This window comes from Alligator mississippiensis, chromosome 1, assembly GCF_030867095.1.
Source record: "Alligator mississippiensis isolate rAllMis1 chromosome 1, rAllMis1, whole genome shotgun sequence".
Lineage (NCBI taxonomy): Eukaryota > Metazoa > Chordata > Crocodylia > Alligatoridae > Alligator > Alligator mississippiensis.
In genome coordinates, this window is record NC_081824.1 from 446,333,760 (window position 1) to 446,346,242 (window position 12,483).

Below are 12,483 nucleotides of genomic sequence, written 5' to 3' on the forward strand. Positions count from 1 at the left end.
GTAAGAGCACTAGAGTCTGTGAAAAGTCCCTCTGTCTTGTAATGCAAGTACTTGGGGTGAAGCTGTTGCAAGCAGTTGGAGATTATTTTTCTGCTTCAATCAAACAACTCAACACTTGGGGGAAAAAAATTTATGGGAACTGGGCATTAGTGTTCGGGCTAAGGTTTGCAAGAGTGCACTGACCATGTCTCTTTGAAGGACAGAAACAGGCCCATAACTTGGTATTAAGTTGGGCTGGACTTCTGACTGGCAGCTCATGGTTTGCATGTGGCCTGCGAGCAGTTAATATGTGGCCCTTGGGCCCCAGTGGCCGCATCTACACAAGACACTAACTGTGCAGTTATTGCAGTCATTTGGTACTTGTATAAACAAGTACCAAATGACTGTACGGTAATGACTGTGATCTGAGGAGCTGCACACCAGCACTGTGCAGCCCCTAGCCTGCTGAGTTGCACAGCCCTGAGCTAGGGTATATTTTTAGAAAGAAGTGGAGATTTCAAGTGATGGAAAATTAACCTTGGTAAGTGATTCCAAGTATTTAATTACCCTCACTGTTAAAAATGTATTCCTTATCTTTAGCCTAAATGTAACTATCTTCAGGTTCCAGCCACTGCTGTTTGCCATACCTTTGCTAAATTAAAAACCCTCTGCTGTATGAGATAATCTCAACCATGCAGGATTGTCATCTGCCAGCCTTTTCTTGAATAAGCTAAAAAGATTGAGCTTCTAAAGTCTGTCACTGCGAGGTACATTTTTTAATACCTCCATTCATTTTTGTGACTCTTTTCTGAACCTTTCAACATCCTGTTTTTTTCAGTGGACAGACTAGGACATGTAGTTCCAGTCATGGCCTTACTGATGTATCTTACTAACTCTTAGCCACAGCAATGCAAATTGCAAGTTACACTAAGGAAATACCAACATTTGGCATAACTGATTTCTCCTCCACTGGGAAACCACTATGAAGCCCCAACATCTGCTATGGCTTGGCAAAGAGGAGACATAAATGATAGTATTTACATAGTCTCAATTCTTGCTTCACCGAGTTAAATCAGGTGGACATAGCGTCGCTGCTGCCTTTTTGTTCACCTAGAGAGAGCTCTTACAAAGCAGGGTATATAGTGTAGCAGTATGTCATTCACAGGGTTATAGCTGAACCTTTGCCAGGGAGAGAGACCTGTTTAGAAGGTGTTGAAGAGTTGTAGATTGTAAACTCTTTCAAGCAGGGGCTATTTGCTGTATATTTATACAGCTCTTAGCACAAAGGGACTGTAACTTGGCAGAGGCCTCAAGGCACTATTACAATAATAATAATACAATTAGCAGAAGAATAGTGTGAAATTCTGTGAACAGCAGGAGAAGAATCCTGAAATCAGATTATTCTATTGATTTCATGCCTGCTGTCCCCAAAGATGAGGCAGCCTTGAGGAAGGAAAATACTGTTTTGTTTTTTGCTGTCAGACTCTTAGAACCAACCACCGTGGAAATTTCCTGAGCAGTAACAATGATCCCCTCAAAGCAATGAAGGGAACAGTGTTTTATTAGGCTCAGATTACTAATGGTCAGAAGTCAGCTTTTAACTATTTACCCTAAATTTAAGACTTAAAGGTGTCATACTCATTTGGCCTCACAAGCCAGATGAGTGGCAGAGGGCTGGTCCCCGAGCCAGATTAGGCTCAAGGCTCCTCCCTGCTCACCCTGTCCACCCCCTCCCCTCCCCAGTGTCACAGAGCACTGCAGGTGAACATCCCAGCCACTGCATGGGCAGCTGGTCCAGTGCAGCTAAAAAGGAAACACCATGGACAGGATTGTAGGGCTCTACGGGCCTGATCCAGCCTGCAGGGCATGTTTAACATTCCTGATGTAAACCATCATTTCAGTTGGATTTGGCCCTTGGCTGCCAGGCAGATTATAACCCTGCAAATATACAAGAAAACTTATATGTAAGATTAGTGTTTAGTGACTTCAATGCAGGACAGCTTGCAAGTTCAAGGACTTAGGATACGCCAAGTTTGGGTTGTGAGTATCGTATTCTGCTTACGTTCCATCCATCTGTCCCCCATATTTCCTGTCATTCTAGATTGTGAATCAAATTATTTTCTTTATTTTATGGGGATAACCAAAAAACTAGGGCTGAGACATAGTGAATTTCATTAAAGTGAATGAGATGTAATATTATTTTGATTGATGATGAGGGCATCCACTGCTGCCAAAAAGCAGTTGCTTCCAGTATATCAGAAGGCAATTACATGTATTCACATGCTTAACTTTACTAGTTTACTTTTATTTGAATAAATAAAGGCATGCATTTCTAGGCTTCTTTTAGTCCTGATTAAACAGCGTGGGTGTATTAGATAAACACATATCGACATGGTATCCAGCACACGCAAAGAGCCAGTGCGTGCACACTTTTTATAAATTTGATATACCATTTATTTTGTTGATTTTTTTAAAAATTGAAGAATAGTAATTTATTATTTGAATTTCCCACACCCAGCACTGGGAAGATTGGTACTGCCACTGGCCCCAGCCGGCAGCAGCAGCCTCCTGTGATCCGACAGGCAGTTTGGGGGCCCACACCCCCAGGAGGAGTCTGGCACAGCCCCTGCAGCCTTCTCAGGGGTGCGGGCCCCTGATCTGCCTGCTGGATGGCAGGAGGCTGCTCCTGCCTCCTGGGACCGGTGCTGGGTACAGGCCGCACCCAGCACTGGGAAGACTGGTATAGCTGATGGCCCTAGCTGGCAGCAGCAGCCTCCTGTCGTCTGGCAGGCAAATTGGGGGCCTGCCCACACCCCTGGGAGGTCTGCGGGGGCTGTCGGACTCCTCCTGGTGGTGCGGGCTCCCAATCTTCCTGCCAGATCATAGGAGGCTACTCCTGCTGTCTGGGACCGGCGATGGCACCAATCTTCCTGGTGCTGGGTGTGGGCTGCGCCCAGTACCGGTCCCAGGTGGCAGGAGCAGCCTCCTGTCATCCAGCAGGCAGAATGGGGGGCCGCACCCCTGGGAGGAGTCTGGCACAGCCCCACAGTCTCCCAGCGGTGTGGGCCCCTGGATCTGCCTACTGGATGACAGGAGGCTGCTGCTGCTGGCAAGTAACAGTTTTGCTTGTCAGCAACTTGAGGTGCAGTTTCCCAGAAATCTCTGCACCTATCTCCTTGACACTTGGCAGGCTTCATGCTCTCAGAAGGGGCTACCATCCCTGCAAGTTTCATCCAAATCAGGCTAAAAATGACAAAGTTATAGGCAGTTTTGTGCTTGCCATTATAGCCTATGGCCGAAATGTTGAAACAGCGAAACAGTTTCGACGAAATGACACAGAACAGTGCTTTTAAAAAGAAACGGAACTCAAAAATGAAATACTGTTCTGTCAAAATGGAAGTCAAAGTGGAACAGTGCTGTTTTGCACAGCCCTACTATACATGTGCAGCAATTACTGAACAGTAGATTAATGTAATGCACTGTTTTCTAGTACCTGTACATACAGGCACTAGAGAATAAAAAAAATCGGCTCATTAAACCAATGCACCAAAGCACAAGTGTAGACACTTAACTTGGAGCAAACTGCTCCTAGTCAGCCTAGGCAGCAGGGGGCCACGGGGGCCAGGGAAAGTTATCCCAGCTCAACAGGACACTGCCTCCCAGCCACTTGGACATCGGGACACATCCCCTGGAGCTTCCCCTGGCTGCTGCATGGGAGCAGAGCAGGGCAGGAGCAGCCCTGGACTGAACTGCTCCCACAGGGCATGTCCAGATGAGCATACACATGCCTGTTGCGGTGTCGCAAACTGGTTTGAGATGCTGCAAGAAGCACACTGAGAATGAAAAAAATGTTCCCTGCACTGCATATTTGCAGCCCAGGCTCTAAAATTCGATACCTGAATTTCCAGGTATCCAACCCCCAACAATCAGAAAAAAAGCAGGACAGTTCTGCAGCGTGCCCGAGGCAAGCTGGGGCTAGGACCTCCAGAGATGCTCTGGTATCCGGCCAGAGTGTTTCTGGTGCTCCTGCTACCCTAGCATGCTGCCTCAGCATGCAGAGCAAACAAGTAGGGCAAGGTTGTGGCTTGACCTGGCCCCAGGCGCTGTCCCAGGTAAGCAGGGCCTGGGTCTGGGGGGAGTGGCAGAGAGTGTGTGTGTGTTGTGGTGGGGGGGATGTAGAACTTGAGGGTGGGTTGACAGGGGACCGCCACATACCTTCTCCCCCAACCCCTGCAGCACACAGCCCCCGGCACTGGTAGCAGCAGCCTGCTGGGCCATGCCCAATGCAGCACAGCCTCACTGCACTGTCTGTGCAGGGAGAATAGGCCTGGCCCAGCCTGCCCTGCTGGCTGGCCTTTGGACAGGACCAGAACAGCTTCTGCCACCAGCCACAGCTCATGTCCAAAGGTGTGTGCTAACAGGGCAGGATGGGCCAGGCCAGGTCAGGCAGTGATGCACAGCTGTGGGGCTGTGCCTCCAAGCAGGCCATGGCCCTGATGGCCTGGCTGCTGCTGCCAGCTCCAGGGGCTGTGCCACAGCAGCAGGGGTGGGGAGGGGCATGTGGTGGCCCCCCTCAAACCCTACAGAACCCCGACACCCCCTCCTACAAACCTCACATCCCCACCCCCATCACACACCCAGCATGCCCAGCTGCCAGACAGGATGAGACCAGCTGGCAGCTGTGGCTGCAAGGGCAGCTGTCCTCAAATCCTGGTTAGTGAAAGGGGTTAGGGGGAGCTGTAAGTTTTCTATGATAAGAAACCTAAAAGCAAACATTAAATCACATAAATATTTAGAATTTATTTTATTATGATGATAGAGACACTGGTAGGCTTTCAAATTGTAAATATATCAATAAAACATTGTCCAACTGATCTCTCATATTATATACATAAGTGGTCTTTCGTTTTAATTGTGGAAGAACATGGGTTTTGGGGTATTTTAAAAAGTGAATTCGGGATTTATTTTTTTTTAATCAGAGAATTTGCAGTTTTTAAATAGGAAACATCAGGATTCCTGCTAGTGAGGCAAGTGGCAGGACCCAGGCAGAGGAGCCTGCTCAGGGCTGGCACCCAGGAACCAGGTGGAGGTCAAATGAGGGGATGATCTTCTGGCCATTTGGGGCCGGGAGGACATGCTTTGGCAGTTCAAAGCAGGCCACCACATTGAGAACATCTTTCAGGTGATAACTGTCCAGATCGCAGGGTGGGGCTAACTAGAAGCCCCTTTTTACGGGGGCTAATGGACAAATGGAACAACTAAATTCTTGGGAAAACAAATGAAAAAAAACTGGATAGGAGTGTCGTGTGGGTCAAAGGGTCAAAATAAGTGCACCTGAGGGGGACACCGAGTAGAGTCCCCAGGGCCGTACCCACCGGTCCTCAAAGGCATCCAAGGAGCTGATGGATGCCACCCACTGGTGCTCTGCCCTGAAACATGCACAGACAAGTGAGAGGAAAGCAGCCCCACAGTCTCCAGGCATCTTCCTGGCTAGGGCCTCCTTCCTGGTCAAGTCAAGCCAGGGCCAGGAGGAGGTTGACCAGGAGGTCCCAGGACTTGGTGGGACCGTGGATGGGGTAACCAAAAAGAAAAAGGTGGGGGGGTGAAATTCAACTAGAACCTCAAGAGGGGATTCTGGAGGCGGAGGTGGAGGGGCTGCAGCCTGGCGCACTCAAGGGTCATGTGCACCAGGGTCTCCCTCTACCCACAGAAGGGGCAGGAGACCAGGGTGTCTGTGAAGCTCGCCACATACACACCCATGGCAATGGCTTCATAGAGAAGCTTCCAGCTGAGGTCCCCAGTGGCTTGTGGGATGAGGGTAGAGTACAGACTCAGCCACTGGGGTGCCCCAGCCACACCCTCGCCAAGCAGGTCCTGCCACTTGGTGTCTGGGCAGGATGCGAAGGCGTTATGATGGACAGTGTGGTGCACGAGTGTGTAGAGGTGGCAGCAATGGACAGTGGACAAGCAGACCAGTCTTGTGTCCTCCAGCCAGCCATGGCTCCTGCTTCTTCTATACCACAAAGAGGAGGCAGGGAGTCAAGAAGTACATCACCTGCGGTGACGGCACCCCCCTCACGGATCCAGGTGAGATGTGCCAGCACGTGCAGGGCTTCTATGAAGAGCTCTTTTCCCTGGATCCGACCAACGCCGAAGCCTGTCAGACTCTGTGGGAGGGACTTCCACAGGTCAGTGTGGACGACCAGGCCTGGCTGGAAGCTCCTCTCACTCTGCCTGAGTTTTTGTCTGCCTTCTGCCTGATGTGTGGCAACAAGGCACCGGGCATCGACAGGCTGACCGCGCAGTTCTACCGGGCCTTCTGGGAGGTCCTCGGCCCAGACCTTGCCGCGGTCTGGGCTGAATTCGAGGGAAGTGGGGAACTCCCCGTCATGCCGGAGAGCTGTGTTGACCCTCCTGCCAAAGAAGAGGGATACCCACAACCTGAGGAACTGGTGTCCTGCATCCCTCCTCTGCACGGACTATAGGTGGTAGTGAAGGCCATCTCACTGCGCCTGTGGTCCATGCTGAGGGACATGATCCATCCCAACCAGATGTACATGGTGCCTGGACATTATATCTTCAACAACTGTACCTGGTTTGGGAGCTGGTGTGCCAGGAGGGCCCGTCTTTCACCTTCCTATCCCTGGACCAGGATAAGGCATTTGGCAGAGTGGATCACGGGTACCTCACAGGGACACAGCAAGCCTTTGGCTTCAGGCCTCACTTTGTGCAGGCTCTCTAGGTGCTGTACGCCTCTGCAGAGTGTTTGGTCAAGCTCAACTGGCCCCTGATGGAGCCCATCCCATTCAGGAGAGGGTTGTGTCAAGGTTGCCCACTGTCAGGCCAGCTTTACACCTTGGCCCTGGAGCCCTTCCTCTTTCTCCTGTGGAAGCGGGTGGTGGGGTTGATGCTCCGGGACCCAGCAGTGCAGCTGGTCCTGTCAGCATATGCTGATGACATACTCCTCATGGTCCAGGACTCAGGTGACCTGGTGCAGGTGGAGGCCTGCCAGGCATTGTACTCGGAGACCTCCTCTGCCCAGGTCAACTGGGTCAAGAGCTTTGGCCTGGTGGTGGGTGATGGGTGTCAGGTGGGCTCACTCCCACCCATGATCCACGAGATCTGCTGGAGCATGGGCTCACTGCTCTACTTGGAGGTCTATCTGCACCTAGGTCTCAAAGTGCAGGTTTTCCCACTTGGGCAGTTGGCACTTAGTTACAGCCCCACAGGAAAAAAACCGGGAGGCCTATGCTTTGAGAATGTGGGGGGGAGGGGGCGCACGCACACACACACACACACACACACACGCGGCCTGGGGAAACTTGAGCTGGCTTACTCAGCCTCACAACAAACACCAGGGCAGGGGGAGTGGACCATAGGACTTACCACACAAGGGCAAGAACACACAGGGCAGGCTGCTGAGGCAGATGTAAAAGATGGCTGGAGCAATGGAGGGGCTCTGTTTGTTGAAGATCTGTCCAGAAGCCGCTCAGGCCTCCAGCCAAGTACTCGGCAGCAGAGCAGTAGGCAGGAAGACAAAGCAGGATCAGATGCAGTGAGGTAGCTGTGGGGGAGGGCAGGAGCAGTCAGTCAATTAGGAAGTAATCCAGTGCGGGTGTAGTGTCAGGTGGTGCAGCAGGGAATTTCCCTCTTTCCAGAGAGGGGGCAGCAGCAGTGATGGTGGGAGCTGTCCAGTTCAACCACTCAAGGTGTGCTTCCGGTGAAAGTGGAGATGAAGGTGGGGGTGGTCTGCCAAGGCAGCTGGGGCAGGAAAGGCTCAGGCTCTGGCAGTGATGGTGAGGGAAAAGGGGCCTACAGGCATCACAGGCTCCCTCCCCAGGCTGTCCCCTGACCACGGCTTGGTGGCAGGCTGGGCAGCAGGCCAGAACAGGGGTGCGGTGCAGTGCAGTGGGCCCCTCCCCAAGGGGGGGGCAGCAGCGTGCAGCAGAAGACCCCCTTGTGGGGGGGCAGCAACAGCAACAGCAGCTGCCCAAGGCAGGAAGGGGTGCAGTCAACTCACTCCCGAAAGCGCTGAGACCAAAACAGCAGCTAGCAGTAGCCAGAGGCAGGAAACAGCCTGGCCATCTTCTCCCCAGAAGCTCCTGAGAGCAAGTAGCCCTGAGCTGCTTGCCAGGGCAGGTTTTTAGATCCAGGAGGAGCTGGGCAGGGTCAGTTTGCCTCGTGACACAACTTCCCCCACACCAAAGTGTGCATTCAGGCACGTGTGCTGAGGCAAAAATCCCCGGCACAAATATGTGCCATTCCTATTTGAACTGCTACAAGTGCACATGCCTGCATGTGTGGACATGCCCTCAGGGAGCAAATTTGCTCCTGACAGGTGCACATTCAGATGTGTGTAGGGCTGCAGTGTAATGTACCTGAATTTTGTACACAGAAAATTCAGGTGTATCGATTGCACATGTAGACACACCCACTGAATTGTAAGCAATATGTATATATACACATATTTTTTACAACCGTTGAACTGTGTTACAAAAGGTGATTAGGCACTGTGCCTCTTCCTTTCCACTAAACCAAGTGATTTATCTACCATTAACAAGCATAATTTAATAAAACCAAAAACATTATGATTGTAAGATAACATGTAAATAGCTACTTTTTAAGTCTCTCAATTTTTATTAGCCCTTGTTAGCTCAAATGTAACTACTTAAGAGGGTCTGTTTCACAGCATACAGTGATAACACACAAGCTCTGTGTGTGTGACTAATAAATGAGGAGATTGTAGGCAAGTGAGAACTAACACAAGATGAACCTAGCACTCTGCAATCTTAGGTTAAATAATGTGAAGAGCACACAAAGTGCTCAAACAACATGCTGGACAGGAGGCATAAAGTGAGCCTAAGGAATGGACACACACACTACTTAGACTGGTTTAAAGCTGCCTGGGAAAGTTCAAAAGTGTACCTGTAAAATCAAGTACTGTTTTGAATCAGTTTACTGTGAATTGTATCAGTGATGTGTGGACCAAGTATTCCTTGCAAGGTTCAGTCAGTCCTCCAGGTATCCCACACTGCATTGTTTTCCTCCACCCCAAACACCCGTTGTGACTGACAACTCTGGGATGCAACCAGAATTTTTCTGTCCCCTTTTCTTCCTTTGGCTGGCACATTTGATCAATGAATTCCCTTGTACTGCTTGCTCAGTAAAAGCTGTCTTTCTAACAATCAGCGTGGTTTGGGGCTATCCCCCAACAGGCCCTGGAAGCCAAAAAGCAACATTCAGCTTTGGGAAGGATGTGGAGAAGCTAGAGAGAGTCCAGGAGAGCCACTCTGGACTCCTTCAAAAAACTGCTGAATTTATTTCTTGCTGGGGTCACTTGATCCCAGCTGACTTCCTGCCTATGGCGGGGGTAGGGAAGGGGAGAAGGGGGCTGGACCTAATGATCTCTTGAAGTTCCTTCCAGCCCCTAATGTCTATGAAATCCTTCCCCTTCTGACTCAGGCAAGCACGCTACAGACTTTGGTCATTTGCGGGCTACTGACGTTTACTGAACTCATGTTTGGGAGAGAAGAGGAAGCAGAAAAGAGGCGATACCCCCAGCCACTGGTCACTGACTCCCAAAGCATGGATGCAAACGCTCCCCCCTCTCATCTACTGCAATGCAAGCTGGCCTGTGTGTGTGTTCCTGCCCCTGGTATCAGAGCCACAGCATTCATACAGCTCTGAACTGGTTCCCAGTGACATTTGGGAACAGTTCCACTGTTAGGTGTCAGTACCCTAAAAGTTGCAGGTGTTCTACTCAGAGCCAAGAAGCAGCAGTGAAAAAGGAATTGAAATGGCTGACAATTCAAAGTCCCAGCTTGCAAAGAGCACTTCTGCACATGGCTGATTTTGTGCATATGAAGTCCCACTTGTCACAACCCAAGGGTGTGATTTTTGTTTTGTGTGTGCTTTGGCACCACTGAATTATTTTCCCGCCAATTTGTAGCTTTCTTTCCAGTGTGCATTTCTTCTTTGCACCACAGAAATGCACTTTGCAAAGAGTTCCCGCCATTTGTATTATAATTCGAGCCCCATTATTGGCTTGCATTAAATTATTCACACGTGGCGGCTAGTGATTGGCTTGCTAGCCGTATAAAAAGCTTGAGTGGTTTCTGCCCAAGTTGGAGGACTCCACAAGCTCCAGGAGGAGGAGATTTCACACTGTGTGAAGATCTCTAAGTGCTGCGGAGCCTATCGGACCCAGTGCATTTCAAGCAGGCAACAGGGGTCTGATCAGCCTCTAGCCTCTCCCCGTCGCCGTTCGCAATCCTCGACGTATCCCTCTCCCTGCGCGCAAAAGGATCCACGGAGCCTCGACAACTCCGTGGGAGTGATCCGAATATTGTCTGAGTCCTCAAACGAGGATTTAAGCTGAGCTGTGCCTGGGAAACTGTCCAGCCTACACCACGACCATCTAAGGTGTAAGTAAACAATCTTGAATCAACCATTAAGCGTCCGTGCCAAATTCTAGCGTGCCGCCTGTTTTCTCTGACCCAGCATGCCCGGGCTGCTGGCCACAGCCCGCGCAGCGCGAAAAAGGGCCCGGATCACTCCCAGCCCGCACGCCACTAAGGTCACTGCAACCCTTAAGCAACTGCACAATCCATCTCTTCAGAAATCATGAAGCATGTGGTCAAGAACAGTAAGTTGTTTGGGTCAAGGATTATTTTTCTGTTCTACATTTGTACAGCAGCTTGCACAATGTGATTCTGGGCTGTGGCTGGGGCTCCTAGAAACTATATGTCAATAGAGGTAGTAAGTGTCTTGCTGAGTAGAGGCACACTGATGGAGCCCCACAGAGTACTTTAATATGAATAGTGAATTCACACAAAAACAAATGCCATACTGAGCACAAGTTCAAAGATGGGAATTCACTTACCACTGCAATTTGATTTCAAAAGTTCCCTGAATAAATAGATGTCAGCGAATACAAAAAGTAATCAACCTTTCGGGACCTGAATATTACGGCACAACATATGCTTTACTATGAAAAGATGTAAATGCACCATAAGTAAGTACCGGTAAATGCACTGCAAGTAAGTCAAGTATCTATTGGCTCGCAAGAAAGCAGACAGCAAACCAGCCATAATTGGTACTGGAATAAAGAGGATAGTCAGACACAACTCAGCCTCTGCGGGTAAAGCTTGTGAAAACTGATATATTAATCACAGAACAATGTGAAAGACACACATCTCCAAGAACATGAATCTGAAAGATGTAAACTTATTACTCAAAGAATTAAAAATCTAAAGAATTAAAAACATAGGCCAGCATTCTGCGCCATGAAGACATTACTGCTTACATGTAAGAACATGGATTAAACTCAGATTTGCAACCACGTCTAGCACAAACCATCCTTGTCAACCTCAACTGCAACACTGGACCATCATAGGTACACCACCACCTAAAATGTACATACATTCCCAGGGCTCCCTAATGCTTGTGAGAAGTATAAAACTGCTGCTGCCCCTTACTCTGGGAAGAGCTCCTTTGGTGTCAGCATCCAGTCCAGATCCCTCTAGGCAACTTTGATAATCTCAGCCAGTAAAGGCTATGTATGTCCAAACTAGTGATGTGTTCCAGTATAGCCATGAATTAATTCATTTCAATTTTTCTCAGTGGATCAAATTATTGTTCTAGACTCATGGACACAATTTGTTTGGACAATATAAATACCAATAAAACCTTCCTCATCTGTTCAACTACTCAGGGAAAAAAAAAAATTGTTCTTCCTACTTCGGTCACAGTAGCCTCTTCTGAACCCAGGCATGCCCAAAGGCCCGGGAGATCAGACAGGCCTTACAGCACGCCCTGAAAATCAGTGAGTCGGGCCCTGTTGGATCAGGAACAATAACTTAATTGGGATGGACTCTACATTTTGTCCATGCCCAGTCCTGCAGTTCCTAGGCCAGACAACCACAGACAACCCAGAAGTGCTGGGGTAGGAACCTGTCATGTTTTGTGTTGGTCTCTCATGCTTCAGGCTGACATGGCCGCGTGTGCTTTCACGTGGACACAGCAGGTGGTTGCTTGTCCTGCAGGCTGACACGACCACGTGTGCTTCCACATGGACACAGCAGGTGTTTGCTCATTTGCACAAATGCATCCTTTCATTATTTTAACTCTTTGTCCCAAAGAGCTTTTCTATGCATGGGCAGTAACAAGCACCTGGAAATACGGGCTCCGCAGGAAAGTGCTTCTTGCGTGTTGTTAAAACGCATCCACTTTATTGTGATGGGGACTGCAGGCATGTCAAATGCAAGCCAATGCTGCATGAGAGGGGCCGTCAAGTGTGCTGTTTGAATGGGCAGGCCAGACCCAAATCCGATTTCCTTCAGTTGTGCAGGTGAGGGACAGAAGCAGAGGTTACGTGACTGGCCTGCGGCCACACAGCACACTGGCGCCAGAGCTGGGAAGCCAACCCAGGGCTCCCAAGCCGCAGCCCTGAGTGCTGGGTGCCCACTCTGTGGCACGTTGGGTGCTGGATAACAGCCGCAGCCC